Raw genomic sequence first — 21,823 nt, 5'->3', positions numbered from 1 at the left:
ATGTTACATCACGGCATTTGGAATATGCGGTCAGCCAGGACTATCTGATAAGTGATGACTGCACATTAATTTGCTGGTTGCCTGGCTCCGCCATTTCAGGTATGTTCTTTTTATTGTTTGATTACTTCATTAACATGTACGTGAGGTACCTTTTCTGATTCATATGCCGTACCTGATCTTACATTCATGTATTTGCCTGCTTGTACATGGTGAACATTTGTTTCAGCTTTTGGCCAAAGTTATGTCGTGGAAAACAAAACAAAGTTAAGTACTTAAAAAAGAATTTGCTTGTAAAACAGAAAAAAGAAAAGAACTCTGCCAGGTAACAAACTGTATAACATTGGAGTATGTTAGGAATCTGAGATCTCTTCAGGGCTCTCTTGTTAATATCTTCATCGTCCTATAAGCAGACTGAATTAGGAGCTTATTTGATCAATTATTTACCTTTTTTTTGTAATCTGGAGCATGCAACACACGTCTAATCTAAGTAGGACGAATTTACTGATCAACAACTTCGATGGTGTCAGGTGCGGATTGGCAGTTGGCCATGTCTGTGAAAAACTGAAGAATGTACAGCAAATCAGTCGGTGACGATCTCGTACGAGAATTGGAGGCTGACATCAGGTGAGGGGAGCAGTAATGGAGGCAAGTCGTACAACTTTCATATATGAATCTGCCAGGAACTAAACGAGCCAGACCATCAACACACCGTCTCGTTTCGCTTCCTCCATAGTCTGCTCAGCTCATGACCTCCTTCTCGCTATTCAGCAGCGTGGTGAATGTGGCATGCAACCTGCGCTACCGAACAAGTCGATGTGGTGGTGGTGGATGTCCATGCGGTTGGCTCGTCACCAAATTTGACGCTGCTGGAGATGTTGTCGTCAAGCTCGGTGAAGAGGGCCTTCTCGCCGCTCATGTAGTTTTAGGCACCCGTCTGAGAAGACTGAGATACTAGGCCTCGTAGAAAGCTTTGGATAAAAGGATAGGAAAAGAAGCGGCCACCCTGTTTGCGTGAGGGAGACCACACTGTGATTATTAGGGACGGAAAACAATAGAAATACAGTAGAATGATGGCACAATACTCATCACTCAATAAGAGTTGAATTTGTGCTATGCGACCTTTTGTGCCGAGATCCCATTCTCAGCATTGCTGGAGTTTTGGCTCCCAAAAATAGTTACCCTAGAGATAAAACTTTTTTTTTTGGTTACATTATCTCTGTTGGAAATGTGAGCAATTTATCAAATAATTTTGCTAACGGAAATACTAGATAAAGCATGACTAAAATAGCAAATATCAAGCAAGTCATGCAATCTGACAGAGAGAAGGTAAACATCGTCTGCATATATGAACTTGAGATAAACACATCTAGAACAGACAGTAGATGAAATTGCTTATACAACATAGAACCTAACATACGTAGGGCAGAAATTAGAGCCAAGAACTGTAGCAGGACTTCTAACAGAAAGGAAAAGAACACGTACGACAAAGCAGCAGCAGAAGCGCTGGACTTGGGGTCGGTGTCCTCGCCTGCCATGTCGTCGAGGAGGTTGTGGACATCGGGGAAGAAGTCGTCGTCGGTGACCGGATCGTCCGTGATGAAGCAGCCAGTATCTGGTGCGTCTCTCTGGGAGGAGCGACCTCCCTTTTATAGGCGCAAGAGAAGGAGGCGAGAGGACAGCGACAGGAGGCGAAACGAAGAGACGGAGATGAAGCCGCGGAGCGGCGCGTCGTGGCGAGGCGGGCGGCGGAGAAGGAGCGCGCGTGGATATCCCTCTTGTTCTCATACTCATACAAGTAGGAAAAGAACCTCCCTTATAAGGAGGTCCAACTCCCACTAAACTAGCAATGTGGGACTAAACTTTAATAGTATCCCTTGCCTTGCACAAATGGGCTAAGTGGGCCTCTAGGATTTATTAGGAATTTCTGAAATAGTTATTGGGCTGCCCAAAACAGACTAAATTCCAGCAATCTCTATGCACACTTGGCCATATACAGACCCAAGTCTAGCCACCTGCCACCAAATCATAGAAAAGATTGTCAGTCTGGAGAACATGAGATCAAGACAAGGACCGCTACCCAACTATAGTACTCACATCATTTGCCCTTCACTGTATATAGGATAATACACCCTCGGTCGTAGTACATAACTTACATGGTAGACCGTCATCTGAGACAGCTCAACAAACCGTTTCCATAACATTATCTGAGACAATATTCCCATGTCAATTTTCTTGAAAGCCTCCTACGGTAATTAAGTTGTCCGAGGTGATTTTTGTAGTTTAAACCGACAAGGTTTTATGCCCTCAACCAGAGGCCGGAGTGAATATGTGACGTCCCCGACTCAATCGTACACTAATTATACACGCAAACGTGTACGATCAAGATCAGAGACTCACGGGAAGATATCACAACACAACTTTAAAAATAAAATAAGTCATACAAGCATCATAATAAAAGCCAGGGGCCTCGAGGGCTCGAATACAAGTGCTCGATCATAGACGAGTCAGCGGAAGCAACAATATCTGAGTACAAACATAAGTTAAACAAGTTGCCACAAGATGGCTAGCACAAACTGGGATACAGATCGAAAGAGGCGCATGCCTCCTGCCTGGGATCCTCCTAACTACTCCTGGTCGTCGTCAGCGGCCTGCACGTAGTAGTAGGCTCCTGTAGTGTAGTAGGAGTCGTCGACGGTGGCGTCTGGCCCCTGGGCTCCAGCATCTGGTTGCGACAACCAGGAAGAAAGGAAAGGGGGAAAAGAGGGAGAAAAGCAACCCTGAGTACTCATCCAAAGTACTCGCAAGCAATGATCTACACTACATATGCATGGGTATATGTGTAAAGAGGCAATATCGATGGACTGAACTGCAGAATACCGGAATAAGAGGGGGATAGCTAGTCCTATCGAAGATTACGCTTCTGACAGCCTCTGTCTTGCAACATGTAGAAGAGAGTAGATTGAAGTCCTCCAAGTAGCATCGCATAGCATAATCCTACCCGGCGATCCTCCCCTCGTCGCCCTGTGGAAAAGCGATCACCGGGTTGTCTGTGGAACTTGTCTGGGTGTGTTTTATTCAGTATCCAGTTCTAGTTGTCATAAGGTCAAGGTACAACTCCGGGTCGTCCTTTTACCAAGGGACACGGCTATTCGAATAGATAAACTTTCCTGCAGGGGTGCACCACATAACCCAACACGCTCGATATCATTTGGCCGGACACACTTTCCTGGGTCATGCCCGGCCTCGGAAGATCATCACGTCGCAGCCCCACCTAGGCACAATAGAGAGGTCAGCACGCCGGTCTAAATCCTATGCGCGCAGGGGTCTGGGCCCATTGCCCATTGCACACCTGCACGTTGCGAGGGCGGCCGGAAGCATACCTAGCAACCTCCATTACAAAGGAAGTTGCGTTACGTAGTCCAACCCGGCGCGCGCCGCTCCGTCGCTGACGTCAAGAAGGCTTCGGCTGATACCACGACGTCGAGTGCCCATATCTTTCCCGCGTAGTTGGTTAGTGTGTATAGGCTAGTGGCCAGACTCAGATCAAATACCAAGATCTCGTTAAGCGTGTTATTATGAAGCAACCGCGAACGCCTACCAGGGCCAGGCCCACCTCTCGCCTAGGTGGTCTCAACCTGCCCTGTCGCTCCGCCACAAAGTAACAGTCGGGGGCCGTCGGGAACCCAGGCCCACCTCTACCGGGATGGAGCCATCTGTTCTTCAGCCCCCACATCGAAATCACTTGCGGGTACTCAACGAGCTGACCTGACTTTAGTCACCATCTGTATAGTATGTATGTATGTATAGTATAGACCCGTGATCACCTCCCGAGTGATCACGGCCCAATAGTATAGCAAGGCAGACTGACAAGAATGTAGGGCCAATGATGATAAACTAGCATCCTATACTAAGCATTTAGGACTGCGGGTAAGGTATCAATGACTGTAGCAACAATGACAGGCTATGCAACAGAATAGGAGTAACCGAACAGTAACATGCTACACTACTCTAATGCAAGCAGTATAGAGAAGAATAGGCAATATCTGGTGATCAAGGGGGGGGGGGCTTGTCTGGTTGCTCTGGCAAGAAGGAGGGGTCGTCAACACCGTAGTCGAACTGGGCAGCAGCAGCGTCGGTCTCGTAGTCTACCGGAGAGAAGAGGGGGAAGAAACAGTAAATACAATGCAAACATAAGCATGACGACGCATGACATGACAATGAGCGGGGTTAGGTGTGCCCTAACGCGGTAGTAGGTGATACCAGCGAAAGGGAGAAACATCCGGGAAAGTATCCCCGATGTTTCGCGTTTTAGACAAGTGATCCGAAGGGGAAAAGTTGCGTGTTCAATAGGTTAGGGGTGTGCGGCGGACGAACAGGCTGCGTATCCGGATTCGTCTCGTCGTTCTGAGCAACTTTCATGTATAAATTATTTTCATCGGAGTTACGATTTATTTTATATGAATATTCAAAGTTTTAATTAATTTCTGAAATTTATTTAATACGAAAATGAAATAAAAATGCCCAGTCAGCAGTAGAGATTGACATGTGGACCCAGTCAGCAGTTGACTAGGTCAACATTGACTGGTCAAGGGGCGCTGGGGTCCCACCTGTCACTAATTGGGACTGCCAAGTCAGCAGGTTTGACTGGTCAAAAGAATAGTGGGACCCATGTGTCAGCGAGACTTTTGATTAACAGATTGTTTTTTTTTCTTTTTAAGTAAACTAACTGGTTGTGGGCCCTGTTGTTAGTGACTAATTAATGGGGTTGTTTTTGGTTAGTACTAATTAGCCCCTGATTGATTTTGGGCCGGCGTGGTGGCACATCCAGCCATCAGGCTCTGCATACACACGCACACATAGCACACGCCATACTCGGCCATGGTCTTGGCCATGGCCAACCGAAAGCAGCAGTGCAGCGGCAAGATGCAGGCGAGTAGAGAGCAGCGGCAACGCATAGCAGCAGCAGCGCCTAGCGGCCAAATTCACTGTTTTGACCTTTTTGTGCACGTTTAGCCGCATCTGACCCTTGTCTGATTTTTTTCCGGATCTGACCCTTTTCCTACCGTCACCCGAGCTGGCGGTAGGCTAGAACACCTTACCGCCGCCGGCTCTGACGGTAGGGACCCGGTCAACGTCGACGACGCCGTCTGCTTGCTGACGTGGATAAGTGGCTACCGCCACTGGCCGTGGCGGTAGGTCTAGGCAGCCTACCGTCAGAGACGGTGGCGGTAGGTGCCTTTTGTGCTTGGTGGCTGCGGGCAGGCCCTGCCCCACCCACCAACCCGTTCTTCCTCCTCCCCTCGAGCCGAACAGAGGCGAGCGGCGCCTCTCTCCTCCTCCCGATCCCCTCCCTCGATCTCCCTCTTCCCTCCACCATTTTCGCGGATCTTTGGGGCAAATCGAAGAGGCCGGTAAGCTCCTCCATTCCCTCCAATAAGTTTTTGAAATGTTTTTTTTTATTTTTGAAGCTATTTTTGGCACTAGGTGCAACCTAGGTTTTGGTGTTGTTTTTTATGATGTTTTAGTTGTTTAGTAGTTTATGATTTAGTAGTAGGCTTATGAAAGGATGTGTGGGTGAAACCATTGCGAGATATGTGAGGATATGTTGATAAATGCATATATGTTGGTCGATTTTCTTTTGTTATGTAGATATGAATTGTATGAGGAGTTTTTCTGTATGGTGAATGCAAGATTGTGAGGATGAAGGCATTGCAAAATTCTTAGATGGTTAATGCATAGTAAAATTGTGAGGATGATTTTTTCGGAAAATTTGTAGGTGGTTAATGCATAGTGTGAAAATGTGTGTATTTCATATAGATGATTTTTGTTGTGATGGATAATGCATACTAATAGTATGGTATTTTCATATTTTGCAGTTTATAATTGTAGATATTTGGTTTTAGTTTTTTTTATTCATATGTATTAGACGATGTTGTCTAATAAGTGAAAAACTTATATATTTGTTAGGATGGCCGAGGATGAGGACAATGGGCGTTTGTATACGGGGTTTGACCTTGCTTTTGACAAGGACCATCGTGCCCGTGCTATCGAGCGTGGAGAGGTAACATTTTCATGCTATTTTTTGAATGAAGGAAGCTTCTGACATATTTTCTCAATTGTTATAGAAACTTGATGTCATCCGCTTTAGGAGCCACACGACAGAAAACCAGATGCAATATGACGTGCTCTACGAGCCGTACTTTGAGCGTGCCGGGCTGCTACCGTTTGTTCTTCAGTTCAAGCGCGTGCCACCGTTGATGTGCCATTCAGCTCTCACCGCCCTCGTCGATCGTTGGCGTCCAGAGACACACAGTTTCCATCTCCCTTGTGACGAGCTAACGGTGACGTTGGAGGACTTTGCCATGATCACTGGGCTTCCCATTGACGGCAAGGCTCTCACCGGACGAGTGGACGGCAAGAACTGGCGTGCGAGGGTTACCGCTCTCATCGGTGACTGTTTGGCATCTCTTAGTGCCCAGGGAAGGACTGACAACAGGACAAACGGCGTCCCATTCCCTTGGCTCCAGCATCATAGGTCGGGATGCCCTGAAGAAGCCAATGAGGAGACCGTGGAGCAGTATGCTCGAGCATACGTGTGGCACCTCATATCACAGGTGGTCTTTGGAGACTGCTCTGGAGACGTTGCTCCTTGGATGTTTCTTGACTTTTTGGCCGACTGGGACAAGAAGTATAGCTGGGGGTCTGCTGGGCTCGCCTACTTATACCGTCAGGTAACAAGTTATGCAAATATCCATTAAGCATGGTAGTATGTTCATGAATTCCTACAAAGAGCACTCCTCCAACTCTTATGTTAGTACATTTAACCAGTTTGTTTTTTGGGTTGCAGCTCGACGTCACATGTAGGAAAACCACCTCGAGGCCATGCATGGGTGGATGTATTTGGGGCCTCTCGGTCTGGATGTGGGAGCGTTTGCCGGTTGGCCGTCGTGAAAAGCATCCTTCACCGCACGTGTGGGTAGGCCTTAATGAAGAAGATGATGTTTTTCGACTCCCCACCGTGGCATTCTCTTGGGACCGGGTTAGAATTTTTGGAAGCAAGAACAAGTCTTTGTACAGGAATTTCATCAACGAAATGGACAACCTCACATATCGTCAGGTAAACCGATTCAATATTTTCTCTGAGCTTCCATCAAATGCATTGGCCAAACTAATAGCTCGTTGATAGGTTAACTGGAGGCCTTACGAGGCAAATAGGGGTTTCACATTGAACCAGATGTGCACTAGGGACTCCCATCTTTGGCGGATCAGGTGCCCTCTCATATGCATTTATGCTGTCGAGTGACATCTACCACATCGAGTGGCCATGCAATTTGGTATGAGGCAACGCACCCCACCGGAGCCAGCAAGCACGGGTGGACTTGAGCTTCACAAGTGAGTTAACTAACCGAGGCTATGTTAACCAACAATACAATGGTTCAAATTGTTTCTTATGCTTTGTTGTTGTCATTCTTTGCAGTCAGAACCAAAAGAATAATCAAAATATGCTTGAGTGGGGACAACACCATGCTAGGTATGTCGAGATGTGGGAGCAGAGGCTCGGTTCTAGAGAGACGGATATGACTCTGGCGGACATGAGGAATTTCAAAGAAACTCATCTAAAGTGGTATGATAATGGGAGGAGATTTCGGGTGCGTTTGAGGCCAAGGTGGACCGACGCAAATCTTGCAGATCATGATGCAAACAATGAATCAGATGATAAGTATGACGCCACAGTGAGAAGTACGCAAGGTTCTCACAGAGAATATGCGCCCTTGACTGATAGACTGGTAAGTCTTGTGAACCTATTTGAAAGTGCATTCATATTATCTTGATTGTGCAAACTTTTGAGCTTACGTTGAATTTTCAGACTTTTGAGCTCAATAGAAGTATCATCGAAGGCTCGAATGCACTAATCCATAACCCCGGGACTCCGGAGTCGGATGCCACCTTGAGGGAAACGGTGAAAGTAAGCACTAGAGATCCTTAGTCTGTTGCATTAAAAATGTTTTACTTCACAAGTCCTTACTCTGTTGCATTAAAAATCATTATCTCTTTGTTTTTGTTGTTGCTGCAGCGTTTCATGAAACGTTGCCGGAAGCTAGTCACCATTCTTGGATGCGCAAGCCCGGGTGACGTAGATGTGCATGCTCCGAGCACATCCATGGTGCAGGCTAGTGGAGCCGCCGCTTCTTCTAGCCACGCCGGTGCTAATACTAGCCACGCCCGTGCTTCTTCTAGCCACGCAGATGATGGCAGCGACTCCGGTGAATCTGAGGAGGAAGAGGAGGTGGACTTGCAGGACGACGAAGCCCCGGAAGAGATGAACATGTCACAAATGATGGACGCACCATCGGCCTCCCAAGCAAAAAGGGTTTCTCACCCTCATGATAATCCATTCAGCCCGTCACTGTTCCAAAAGCCGGTCCCTCGTCGCCGCAAGAAGACCGCGAATGAGGGGTGCTCTAAGAGAGGAAGAATGGGACAATGAACTAGTGTTTGGGCATGTTAAACTAGTGTTTGGCCATGTTGAACTATCATGAGCTATTAGTTTGCTTTGGACTTGATGGCTTTTATTTCAAGTTTTATGTTGGACTTGGGGACTTATATTTGTAGTGTTATGTTGGACTTGTTTTCTACTATTTGTGCTCTATTTATTACATATGATGAACTGCTGTGAAAACTGTGCATATATGCTGTTGTTTGATCTAAAAAACTGTGAAAACTGAAGTTTATAGGTCTGTTTTGCTGCTGTGGTGAGGGCAGGACCCTACCGCCATAGACTCTGGCGGTAGGGCTGCGTAACCTACCGCCAGTGACTATGGCGGTAGGGTCCTGCCCTCACCACAGCCACTTGAAAAGGATAAGGTGCCCCCCCACACATACCCACCCATTCAGCATCTTTCTTCCCCGAGCTGGTCTTCTATTTTGCACCTCCCTCCCCATTCAAGCCCTCCCAAATCCATCTTCATTCTTTGACATTTGTCCGGTGGATCCGGACTATTTTCATCTTTGAAGGTATCTCTATCACCCCTCTCACTTTTGTTGGTTGGAATCACATCATTTGGTTGCATTGTTAGCTTTGTTGCAAACCCTAGTTTTAGTCATTTTGTGTTAAATCAACTATCAAGTTCATTTGCAAGGTTATATATGTGCTTACTATAGTGCCAAGTTAGTGGATCTGACACTTCATAGTACAAACTAGGGTTGTGCTTAGGGTTAGTGATTATGGTTATGCTAATGATGAAAGTTTTAGTCATCTTGTGTTAAATCAACTATCAAGTTGATTTATAAGGTTATATGTGCTTACTATAGTGCCGAGTTAGTGGATCTGACACTTCATAGTACAAACTAGGATTGTGGTTAGGGTTAGTGCTTAGGGTTAATCTTATGATGCCTTTGGTTTTTTGGTGTGAGAAGACCAAATGTGGGGTGGGGGTTGGTGCTTACGGTTAGTGCTTAAGGTTATGCTTACGATGACCGTTATAGGTACCCCTCGACTTGTAGGATGCAACCAATCATCTTCATTGAGTCTTCCGTGGAGGCGGCGACAAAGCGTGAACGTGAAGTCATTGAGGAAAAGATGGTGCTGTGGGTAGAAGCCGTCGATGCGTTGAATGCGGCTTGTAGTGACTTTTCAAAGTACTATGTGAGTGAGTGTGACGACAACAAAGTTGAGTTCTATGAAGGTAAAGAGAAAAACATAAGCAAACTCAAGAAGGAAGAGAAATTTCAAAGATGTGCTCTTGCAAGGCAAATTGCATTGTGCGGTACAAGGGATGAAGTGCATGAGATGGACTTGAAGAACCCCGGCCAGATCATTGATTGGCTAGTTAGGCAACCATCTTCGCCGATAGCTAGTCGGGCTTCTCGTTGGGCTTGGGTCCGTGAAAGAAATGATGTCATTTGCTCCAACCCAGGGCCGTACGACAAAGATGTCGTGTTGATGGATGAATAGAGTTATTTCAAACACATGATGTTCTAGTGTCATTTGGATTATAATGGCATGTACCCTTATCATTTATGTAATCCAAGTCATTTGAATTCGATTATGATGGACGGATAGAATTTCCACTTATGTTATGTAAGCCAAGTCATTTGAATTCGATCTTACGTTATGTACCTTATGTCATTTGAACCACTAAGAACTTTGTGTCTTAGGTCATTATGAGTACATTATGCTTTGTGTTTGTCTTATGTCATTTGACCCTAGTTTTGTTTTTTCCATTCAATGTAGCATGGAAAAAAGGACCCCTGAGGTGCAGATAGCATATGAGAAGTGTGAAGTAGAACGACGCCGTAGGATGCTGAGGGAGCTTTGAAAATGGATTAAGAGTTGTAAAGAGGCAAACGCGATCGAGAGAGATTTCAACAAGTATGTGTTCTGTGAGTTCCCTGAAGAGCTCGAGAGAGAAAAATGGAAGATAGTTAATGAGTTGCAGGAGAAAGAAGATGAGTGTAGATCGACTTTGGCAATGGAGATAGCGTTCTCCGTAAGCATTGACGAATTTGAGGAGGTGGACATGGCAAAGCCCGGACAGATCATTGGATGGGCAATCAAACAAGGAGTGTCGGAGAAACCAACCCGACGTGCACGATGGGCCTGGTTCCGTGAGGAAAAGGGTTGCATGATCCATTGGGCGGGTGATGCAGAGTATGAACCAAAGCCTAATCCAAAGCGTGCCGCACTAATCGAACGTATTAAGCAGGTTAGGGCTTCTTTTCTGGCTTATTAGGGGCTCCTTTCCGGGTACTTAGGATGCTACCGGGCATGATGTTGGTCATTTGAACTTGGGGAAATGATGTGTGTCATTTGAACTATCGGACATGACATGTGTCATTTGAACTATGCATTGGGTGTTGCTTCTTATTTCATTTATCGGACATGATGTGTGTCACTTGAACTATGTACCGGGTGTTGCATCTCATTTTTTTTCATTTTGCCCTGTGCAACATAGTTGACAACAGAATTACACACATTGTTTTTGACTCCCATCTCTACCTCTAACTAGCTGTTTTGCAGGGATCCAACCCTACCGCCACTGCCCCAGGCGGTAGGCCAGCAAACCCTACCGCCATAGCCTGTGGCGGTAAGGTCCCTTCGCGTCGCGTTAGACACCAGCCAAAGTGTCTGGGTGGGCGCGCGAGTATCAGGGGCCTACCGCCACTGCCCCCGGCGGTAGGTGTCCACATCCTACCGCCGCAGACTATGGCAGCAAGGTTCCCTTGCTGGTGCGCCCCCACCAGACAGGTGTCTGGCTCGACGCGCGAGTATCAGGGCCTACCGCCACTGCCCCCGGCGGTAGGCTGCCACATCCTACCGCCACAGACTATGTCGGTAGGGTTCAAATATCTACAAAATGAAAGAAAGCAACATGTTAGACAACAAGTAGATAACTAAACAAACAACAATCATATATAGCTGAAAATATTTCAGCAACAATTTGTCTGACACTTTTTTAGCTCACAAATAGTTCAACACTAAAGATCACAAATAGTTCATACATAGTGGAATAAAATAGTCTCAAGCATGGCAATATCATCCAATATCCGGCATACGAAATACCATCGGACAGTCACAGACATACAACTTCAATAGATGCATCTAAAGATCACTAAGGAAACATGGGCCCTTTGCCCTTCTTGTAACGTGCCTCATCCTCCTCTTGTGCATCACGAGCCCTTGCAAGCTTTCTTGCCCTCTCTTCTGCACGAGCAACCTTGTCTTTGCGTGCCCTCTCCTCCTCGCGTTTCTTTCGTTCCATCTTCTCCTTCTGACGACGCTATTCATCCAAGCCCCTCTGAAATGCTTCTTCAAACCGCCGTTGCCTCCTAAGACAATCTTGATATTGGTCCTTTTTGACATCCTCTGGAACATCTTGATCTATCCATGTGAAGTACTTGCAAAGAGGAGGCGGTGACTGCATAGGATAAAAAAATTTGTTGTTAGGATTATGAGTTGAAGTTGGACAAAATTTGAGATTACTCTTTGACCATACCGGTGGTACATCATAGGCGTTTGTTGGAAGCCTCCGATCATGTGCATAGTTGGGACACACAAAGAATCTTCTCCCTTCCGTCCATGACTTCTTGCGGTCGGTGGACACCTTCACCTTGCAAACATCTCCAGACCAACATGATGGAGTTTTCATATCTTTTTTCCGTCACCTCGTCCAACTTGGCGTTCTCCCACTTGTTCGGCATGTCTTCACGATCAGCACACGGCGGCCTCGTCATGGAACCGAATGAAGCCATGCCTACAAAAATATGAGTGGTTGTTAGTGAAAGATATCAATACAATGAATAGAGAAAATGAAATAAGAGTGATTACACAAAACAACAAGTACCATTCATATTATTTCAACCATCCGGATTAAGAAAAATGTCAATAGGCCTTCCTCTATCGATCCTCCTCGTCCTAGTAAGACCGGAAGAACGACCAGCTCCACCGGCGACTCTAAGACTCGCCCGTCCTCCACGACCACCAATAGTAGTTCCTCCTCGTGCACTACCTGTAAGACTAGTCCGTCCTCCACGACCACCAGTCCTACCTCCTCGTGTGCCACCGGAACCTCCTCTATGAACACCTATTTGGCTAGAGCTTGTGTTCGCATCGGTCCTTGGTTTTTTGGTGCATGTCCTAACATTGTGTCCCGGATCGTCACATTGTCCACAGTTGTTGATGTCCGGTGGCTCCATTAAATGACCGCTACCAAATTGTTTCATTCTGGTGTAACCAACTAGATCATCCATGTCACTCCTAAACCTCTTCTTTCTTCTTCTTCCCTTTGTAGGCACCATGAGTTCAGGGTCAGGCACAATATGTGGGCCATCATAGTCAGGCCACTGTGATGTTGGAAATATGCCCTAGAGGCAATAATAAAAGCATTATTATTATATTTCCTTGTTCATGATAATTGTCTTTTATTCATGCTATAATTGTATTATCCGGAAATCATAATACACGTGTGAATACATAGACCATAACATGTCCCTAGTGAGCCTCTAGTTGACTAGCTCGTTGGTCGACTGATAGTCATGGTTTCCTGACTATGGACATTAGATGTCATTGACAACGGGATCACATCATTAGGAGAATGACGTGATGGACGAGACCCAATCCTAAGCATAGCACAAGATCGTGTAGTTCGTTTTGCTAGAGCTTTTCCAATGTCAAGTATCTCTTCCTTAGACCATGAGATCGTGTAACTCCCGGATACCGTAAGAGTGCTTTGGGTGTACCAAACGTCACAACGTAACTGGGTGACTATAAAGGTGCACCACAGGTATCTCCGAAAGTGTCTGTTGGGTTGACACGGATCGAGACTGGGATTTGTCACTCCGTATGACGGAGAGGTATCTCTGGGCCCACTCGGTAATGCATCATCACAATGAGCTCAAAGTGACCAAGTGTTTGGTCACGGGATCATGCATTACGGTACGAGTAAAGTGACTTGCCGGTAATGAGACTGAACGAGGTATTGGGATACCGACGATCGAGTCTCGGGCATGTAACGTACCGAATGACAAAAGGAATTGTATACGGGGTTGTTCGAATCCTCGACATCGTGGTTCATCCGATGAGATCATCGAGGAGCATGTGGGAGCCAACATGGGTATCCAGATCCCGCTGTTGGTTATTGCCCGAGAGTCGTCTCGGTCATGTCTACGTGTCTCCCGAACCCGTAGGGTCTACACACTTAAGGTTCGGTGACGCTAGGGTTGTATGAGTATGAGTATGCAGTATACCGAATGTTGTTCGGAGTCCCGGATGAGATCCCGGACGTCACGAGGAGTTTCGGAATGGTCCGGAGGTAACGAATTATATATAGGAAGTGGTAATTCGGCCATCGGGAAAGTTTCGGGGTCACCCGGTATTATACCGGGACCACCGGAAGGGTCCCGGGGGTCCACCGGGTGGGGCCACCCATCCCGGAGGGCCCCATGGGCTGAAGTGGGAGGGGAACCAGCCCATAGTGGGCTGGTGCGCCCCCCTAGGCCCACCCCCTGCGCCTAGGGTTGAAACCCTAGGGTGGGGGGGGGGGGCGCACCACATGCCTTGGGGGGCACTCCTCCCTCCTTGGCCGCCGCCCCCTTGGGAGATTGAATCTCCCAGGGCCGGCGCCCTCCCCCTGGGGGCCTATATAAAGGGAGGGGGGAGAGGGGCAGCCGCACCCTGAAGTCCTGGCGCCCCCTCCCCCTGCTACACCTCTTCCTCCTCCCTCACGTGCTTGGCGAAGCCCTGCTGGAGTGCTGCTGTTCCACCACCACCACGCCGTTGTGCTGCTGCTGGAGCTATCATCATCAACCTCTCCTTCCCCCTTGCTGGATCAAGAAGGAGGAGACGTCACACGCTCCGTACGTGTGTTGAACGCGGAGGTGCAGTCCGTTCGGCGCTAGGATCTCCGGTGATCTGAATCACGGCGAGTACGACTCCATCATCACCGCTCCATCTAACGCTTCCGTACGCGATCTACAAGTGGTATGTAGATGCAAACTCACTCCCTTGACTCGTTGCTTAGATTAACTCATAGATGGATCTTGGTGAAACCGTAGGAAAAATTTTAATTTTCTGCAACGTTCCCCAACAGTGGCATCATGAGCTAGGTCTATGCGTAGTTCTCTATTGCACGAGTAGAACACAATTTTGTTGTGGGCGTAAATCTTCTCAACTTGCTTGCCGCTACTAGTCTTATCTTGCTTCAGCGGTATTGTGGGATGAAGCGGCCCGGACCAACCTTACACGTACGCTTACGTGAGATCGGTTCCACCGACTAACATGCACTAGTTGCATAAGGTGGCTGGCGGGTGTGTGTCTCTCCCACTTTGGTTGGAGCGGATTCGATGAAAAGGGTCCTTATGAAGGGTAAATAGAAGTTGACAAAATCACGTTGTGGTTATTCGTAGGTAAGAAAACGTTCTTGCTAGAACCCAATTGCAGCCACGTAAAAGATGCAACAACAATTAGAGGACGTCTAACTTGTTTTTGCAGCAATTGTCATGTGATGTGATATGGCCAGAAGTTGTGATGAATGATGAATGACACATTGTGATGTATGAAATCATGTTCTTGTAATAGGAATCACGACTTGCATGTCGATGAATATGACAACCGGCAGGAGCCATAGGAGTTGTCTTTATTTTTTTGTATGACCTGCGTGTCATTGAAGAACGCCATGTAAACTACTTTACTTTATTACTAAACGCGTTAGTCATAGAAGTAGTCGTTGGCGTGACAACTTCATGAAGACACGATGATGGAGATCATGATGATGGAGATCATGGTGTCATGCCGGTGACAAGATGATCATGGAGCCCCGAAGATGAAGATCAAAGGAGCTATATGATATTGGCCATATCATGTCACTACTTTATATAATTGCATGTGATGTTTATTATGTTTTATGCATCTTGTTTACTTAGAACGACGGTAGTAAATAAGATGATCCCTTACAACAATTTCAAGAAGTGTTCTCCCCTAACTGTGCACCGTTGCTAAAGTTCGTCGTTTCGAAGCACCACGTGATGATCGGGTGTGATAGATCCTTACGTTCACATACAATGGGTGTAAGACAGTTTTACACATGCAAAACATTTAGGGTTAACTTGACGAGCCTAGCATGTACAGACATGGCCTCAGAACACGGAGACCGAAAGGTCGACCACGAGTCGTATGGCAGATACGATCAACATGAGAATGTTCACCGACGATGACTAGTCCGTCTCACGTGATGATCGGACATGGCCTAGTCGACTCGGATCGTGTAACACTTAGATGACTAAGGGGATGTCAAATCTGAGTGGGAGTTCATTAAATAATTTGATTGGATGAACTTAATTATCATGAACTTAGTCTAAAATCTTTGCAAAATATGTCTTGTAGATCAAATGGCCAACGCTCATGTCAACATGAACTTCAACGCGTTCCTAGAGAAAACCAAGCTGAAAGATGATGGCAGCAACTATACGGACTAGGTCCGGAACCTTAGGATCATCCTCATAGTTGCCAAGAAAGCATATGTCCTCGAAGCACCGTTAGGTGACCCACCTGCTCTCCCAGCACTGCAAGACGATTTGAACGTTCGGCAGACACATGCTGATGATTACTCCATCGTTCAGTGCGGCATGCTTTACAGCTTAGAACCGGGGCTCCAAAAGCGTTTTGAGCAACACGGAGCATATGAGATGTTCGAGGAGCTGAAACTAGTTTTCCAAGCTCATGCCCGGGTCGAGAGATATGAAGTCTCTGACAAGTTCTATAGTTGTAAGATGGAGGAAAACAGTTCTGTCAGTGAGCATATACTCAAAATGTCTGGGTTGCACAGCCGCTTGTCCCAGCTGGACATTAACCTCCCGGATGAGGCAGTCATTGACAGAATCCTTCAGTCGCTCCCACCAAGCTACAAGAGCTTTGTGATGAACTATAATATGCAGGGGATGGTGAAGACCATTCCTGAAGTATTTTCAATGCTGAAGTCGGCAGAGGTTGAAATCAAGAAAGAACATCAAGTGTTGATGGTCAATAAGACCACTAAGTTCAAGAAGGGCAAGGGTAAGAAGAACTTCAAGAAGGACGGCAAAGATGTTGCCGCGCCTGGTAAGCCAGTTGCCGGGAAGAAGTCAAAGAATGGACCCAAGCCTGAGACTGAGTGCTTTTATTGCAAGGGGAAGGGTCACTGGAAGCGGAACTGCCCCAAATACTTAGCGGATAAGAAGGCCGGCAACACTAAAGGTATATTTGATATACATGTAATTGATGTGTACCTTACCAGTAATCGTAGTAACTCCTGGGTATTTGATACCGGTGCCGTTGCTCATATTTGTAACTCACAGCAGGAGCTGCGGAATAAGCGGAGACTCGCGAAGGACGAGGTGACGATGCGCATCGGGAATGGTTCCAAGGTCGATGTGATCGCCGTCGGCACGCTACCTATACATTTACCTACGGGATTAGTTATAAACCTTAATAATTGTTATTTGGTGCCAAGTTTGAGCATGAACATTGTATCTGGATCTTGTTTGATACGAGATGGCTACTCATTTAAATTCGAGAATAATGGTTGTTTTATTTATATGAGAGATATGTTTTATGGTCATGCCCCTATGGTCAATGGTTTATTCTTAATGAATCTCGAGCGTAATGTTACACATATTCATAGCGTGAATACCAAAAGATGTAAAGTTGATAACAATAGTCCCACATACTTGTGGCACTGCCACCTTGGTCACATTGGTGTAAAGCGCATGAAGAAGCTCCATGCTGATGGACTTTTGGAGTCTCTCGATTATGAATCATTTGACACATGCGAACCATGCCTCATGGGCAAAATGACCAAGACTCCGTTCTCCGGAACAATGGAGCGAGCAACCAACTTGTTGGAAATCATACATACCGATGTGTGCGGTCCAATGAGTGTTGAGGCTCGCGGAGGAAATCGTTATGTTCTCACTCTCACTGATGACTTGAGTAGATATGGGTATGTCTACTTAATGAAACACAAGTCTGAGACCTTTGAAAAGTTCAAGGAATTTCAGAATGAAGTAGAGAATCAACGTGACCGAAAGATAAAATTCTTACGATCGGATCGTGGAGGAGAATATTTAAGTCACGAATTTGGTACACACTTAAGAAAATGTGGAATCGTTTCACAACTCACGCCGCCTGGAACACCTCAGCGAAACAGTGTGTCCGAATGTCGTAATCGCACTCTATTGGATATGGTGCGGTCTATGATGTCTCTTACCGATTTACCGCTCTCATTTTGGGAATACGCTCTAGAGACAACTACATTCACTTTAAATAGGGCACCGTCTAAATCCGTTGAGACGACACCATATGAATTATGGTTTGGGAAGAAACCTAAGCTGTCGTTTCTAAAAGTTTGGGGATGCGATGCTTATGTCAAGAAACTTAAACCTAAAAAGCTCGAACCCAAGTCGGAAAAATGCGTCTTCATAGGATACCCTAAGGAAACCATTGGGTATACCTTCTACTTAAGATCCGAGGGCAAGATCTTTGTTGCCAAGAACGGATCCTTTCTGGAAAAAGAGTTTCTCTCGAAAGAAATAAGTGGGAGGAAAGTAGAACTCGATGAAGTACTACCTCTTGAACAGGATAGTAGTGCAGCTCAGAAAAATGTTCCTGTGATGCCTACACCAACTGAAGAGGAAATTAATGATGATGATCAAGGTACTTCGGATCAAGTTGCTACTGAACTTCGTAGGTCCACAAGGACACGTTCCGCACCAGAATGGTACGGCAACCCTGTCCTGGAAATCATGTTGTTAGACAACGGTGAACCTTCGAACTATGAAGAAGCGATGGCGGGTCCAGATTCCAACAAATGGCTAGAAGCCATGAAATCCGAGATAGAATCCATGTATGAAAACAAAGTATGGACTTTGACTGACTTGCCCGATGATCGGCGAGCGATAGAAAATAAATAGATCTTTAAGAAGAAGACGGACGCGGATGGTAATGTCACCATCTATAAAGCTCGACTTGTCGCTAAGGGTTATCGGCAAGTTCAAGGGATTGACTACGATGAGACTTTCTCTCCCGTAGCGAAGCTTAAGTCCGTCTGAATCATGTTAGCAATTTCCGCATACTATGATTATGAGATATGGCAGATGGACGTCAAAACGGCATTCCTTAATGGTTATCTTAAGGAAGAGCTGTATATGATGCAGCCGGAAGGTTTTGTCGATCCTAAGAATGCTGACAAAGTATGCAAGCTCCAGCGATCCATTTATGGGCTGGTGCAAGCATCTCGGAGTTGGAACATTCGCTTCGATGAGATGATCAAAGCGTTTGGGTTTATGCAGACTTATGGAGAAGCCTGCGTTTACAAGAAAGTGAGTGGGAGCTCTGTAGCATTTATCATATTATATGTAGATGACATACTTTTGATGGGAAATGATATAGAATTCTTGGACAGCATTAAGGCCTACTTGAATAAGTGTTTTTCAATGAAGGATCTTGGAGAAGCTGCTTACTTATTAGGCATCAAGATCTATAGGGATAGATCAAGACGCCTCATAGGTCTTTCACAAAGCACATACCTTGATAAGATTTTGAAGAAGTTCAAAATGGATCAGTCCAAGAAGGGGTTCTTGCCTGTATTGCAGGGTGTGAGATTGAGCTCAGCTCAATGCCCGACCACGGCAAAAGATAAAGAAGAGATGAGCGTCATCCCCTATGCCTCAGCCATAGGATCTATTATGTATGCCATGTTGTGTACCAGACCTGATGTAAACCTTGCCGTAAGTTTGGTAGGCAGGTACCAAAGTAATCCCGGCAAGGAACACTGGACAGCGGTCAAAAATATCCTAAAGTACCTGAAAAGGACGAAGGACATGTTTCTCATTTATGGAGGTGACGAAGAGCTCGTCGTAAAGGGTTACGTCGACGCTAGCTTCGACACAGATCTGGATGACTCTAAGTCACAAACCGGATACGTGTATATGTTGAATGGTGGAGCAGTAAGCTGGTGCAGCTGCAAGCAGAGCGTCGTGGCGGGATCTACATGTGAAGCGGAGTACATGGCAGCCTCGGAGGCAGCGCATGAAGCAATTTGGGTGAAGGAGTTCATCACCGACCTAGGAGTCATACCCAATGCGTCGGGGCCGATCAAACTCTTCTGTGACAACACTGGAGCTATTGCCCTTGCCAAGGAGCCCAGGTTTCACAAGAAGACCAGGCACATCAAGCGTCATTTCAACTCCATCCGTGAAAATGTTCAAGATGGAGACATAGATATTTGCAAAGTACATACGGATCTGAATGTCGCAGATCCATTGACTAAACCTCTTCTGCGAGCAAAACATGATCAACACCAGAACTCTATGGGTGTTCGATTCATCACAATGTAACTAGATTATTGACTCTAGTGCAAGTGGGAGACTGTTGGAAATATGGCCTAGAGGCAATAATAAAAGCATTATTATTATATTTCCTTGTTCATGATAATTGTCTTTTATTCATGCTATAATTGTATTATCCGGAAATCGTAATACACGTGTGAATACATAGACCATAACATGTCCCTAGTGAGCCTCTAGTTGACTAGCTCGTTGGTCGACTGATAGTCATGGTTTCCTGACTATGGACATTAGATGTCATTGACAACGGGATCACATCATTAGGAGAATGACGTGATGGACAAGACCCAATCCTAAGCATAGCACAAGATCGTGTAGTTCGTTTTGCTAGAGCTTTTCCAATGTCAAGTATCTCTTCCTTAGACCATGAGATCGTGTAACTCCCGGATACCGTAAGAGTGCTTTGGGTGTACCAAACGTCACAACGTAACTGGGTGACTATAAAGGTGCACTACAGGTATCTCCGAAAGTGTCTGTTGGGTTGACACGGATCGAGACTGGGATTTGTCACTCCGTATGACAGAGAGGTATCTCTGGGCCCACTCGGTAATGCATCATCACAATGAGCTCAAAGTGACCAAGTGTTTGGTCACGGGATCATGCATTACGGTACGAGTAAAGTGACTTGCCGGTAATGAGACTGAACGAGGTATTGGGATACCGACGATCGAGTCTCGGGCATGTAACGTACCGAATGACAAAAGGAATTGTATACGGGGTTGTTCGAATCCTCGACATCGTGGTTCATCCGATGAGATCATCGAGGAGCATGTGGGAGCCAACATGGGTATCCAGATCCCGCTGTTGGTTATTGCCCGAGAGCCGTCTCGGTCATGTCTACGTTTCTCCCGAACCCGTAGGGTCTACACACTTAAGGTTCGGTGACGCTAGGGTTGTATGAATATGAGTATGCAGTATACCGAATGTTGTTCGGAGTCCCGGATGAGATCCCGGACGTCACGAGGAGTTTCGGAATGGTCCGGAGGTAAAGAATTATATATAGGAAGTGGTAATTCGGCCATCGGGAAAGTTTCGGGGTCACCCGGTATTATACCGGGACCACCGAAAGGGTCCCGGGGGTCCACCGGGTGGGGCCACCCATCCCGGAGGGCCCCATGGGATGAAGTGGGAGGGGAGCCAGCCCATAGTGGGCTGGTGCGCCCCCTAGGCCTACCCCCTGCGCCTAGGGTTGAAACCCTAGGGTGGGGGGGGGGGCGCACCACATGCCTTGGGGGGCACTCCTCCCCCCTTGGCCGCCGCCCCCTTGGGAGATTGAATCTCCCAGGGCCGGCGCCCCCCCTGGGGGCCTATATAAAGGGAGGGGGGAGAGGGGCAGCCGCACTCTGAAGTCCTGGCGCCCCCTCCCCCTACTACACCTCTTCCTCCTCCGTCACGTGCTTGGCGAAGCCCTGCCGGAGTGGTGCTGTTCCACCACCACCAGGCCGTTGTGCTGCTGCTGGAGCCATCATCATCAACCTCTCCTTCCCCCTTGCTGGATCAAGAAGGAGGAGACGTCACACGCTCTGTACATGTGTTGAACGCGGAGGTGCCGTCCGTTCGGCGCTAGGATCTCCGGTGATCTGAATCACGACGAGTATGACTCCATCATCACCGCTCCATCTAACGCTTCCGTACGCGATCTACAAGTGGTATGTAGATGCAAACTCACTCCCTTGACTCGTTGCTTAGATGAACTCATAGATGGATCTTGGTGAAACCGTAGGAAAAATTTTAATTTTCTGCAACGTTCCCAAAATGTGACTGGTCAAGGAAAGGATGAAATCGAGACGCCCATGTCAACCTCGTGGCTTCCAATGTGAACTCCTGCAACCGCACGGTCCTCCCATCAGAAACATGCAAGTTTCTCGCCTTTGCCCCCATCATCAAATGCGAGCACGACCAGTGGTACTTATGAGGCCTCTCACACTGACACCACCGGTTCTTG

The 21,823-nt window shown here is 46.7% G+C and overlaps 1 pseudogene; it reads left to right on the top strand.

The window, feature by feature from the left end:
- The window catches only part of LOC123139830 (probable disease resistance protein RF9), a 37,518-nt pseudogene extending 30,023 nt beyond the window's left edge, over positions 1–7,495 (top strand).
- The last annotated feature ends 14,328 nt before the right edge of the window (positions 7,496–21,823 follow it).

The sequence above is a fragment of the Triticum aestivum genome, chromosome 6B (genome assembly GCF_018294505.1).
Source record: "Triticum aestivum cultivar Chinese Spring chromosome 6B, IWGSC CS RefSeq v2.1, whole genome shotgun sequence".
Lineage (NCBI taxonomy): Eukaryota > Viridiplantae > Streptophyta > Magnoliopsida > Poales > Poaceae > Triticum > Triticum aestivum.
This window is presented reverse-complemented; position numbering and strand designations above follow the sequence as displayed.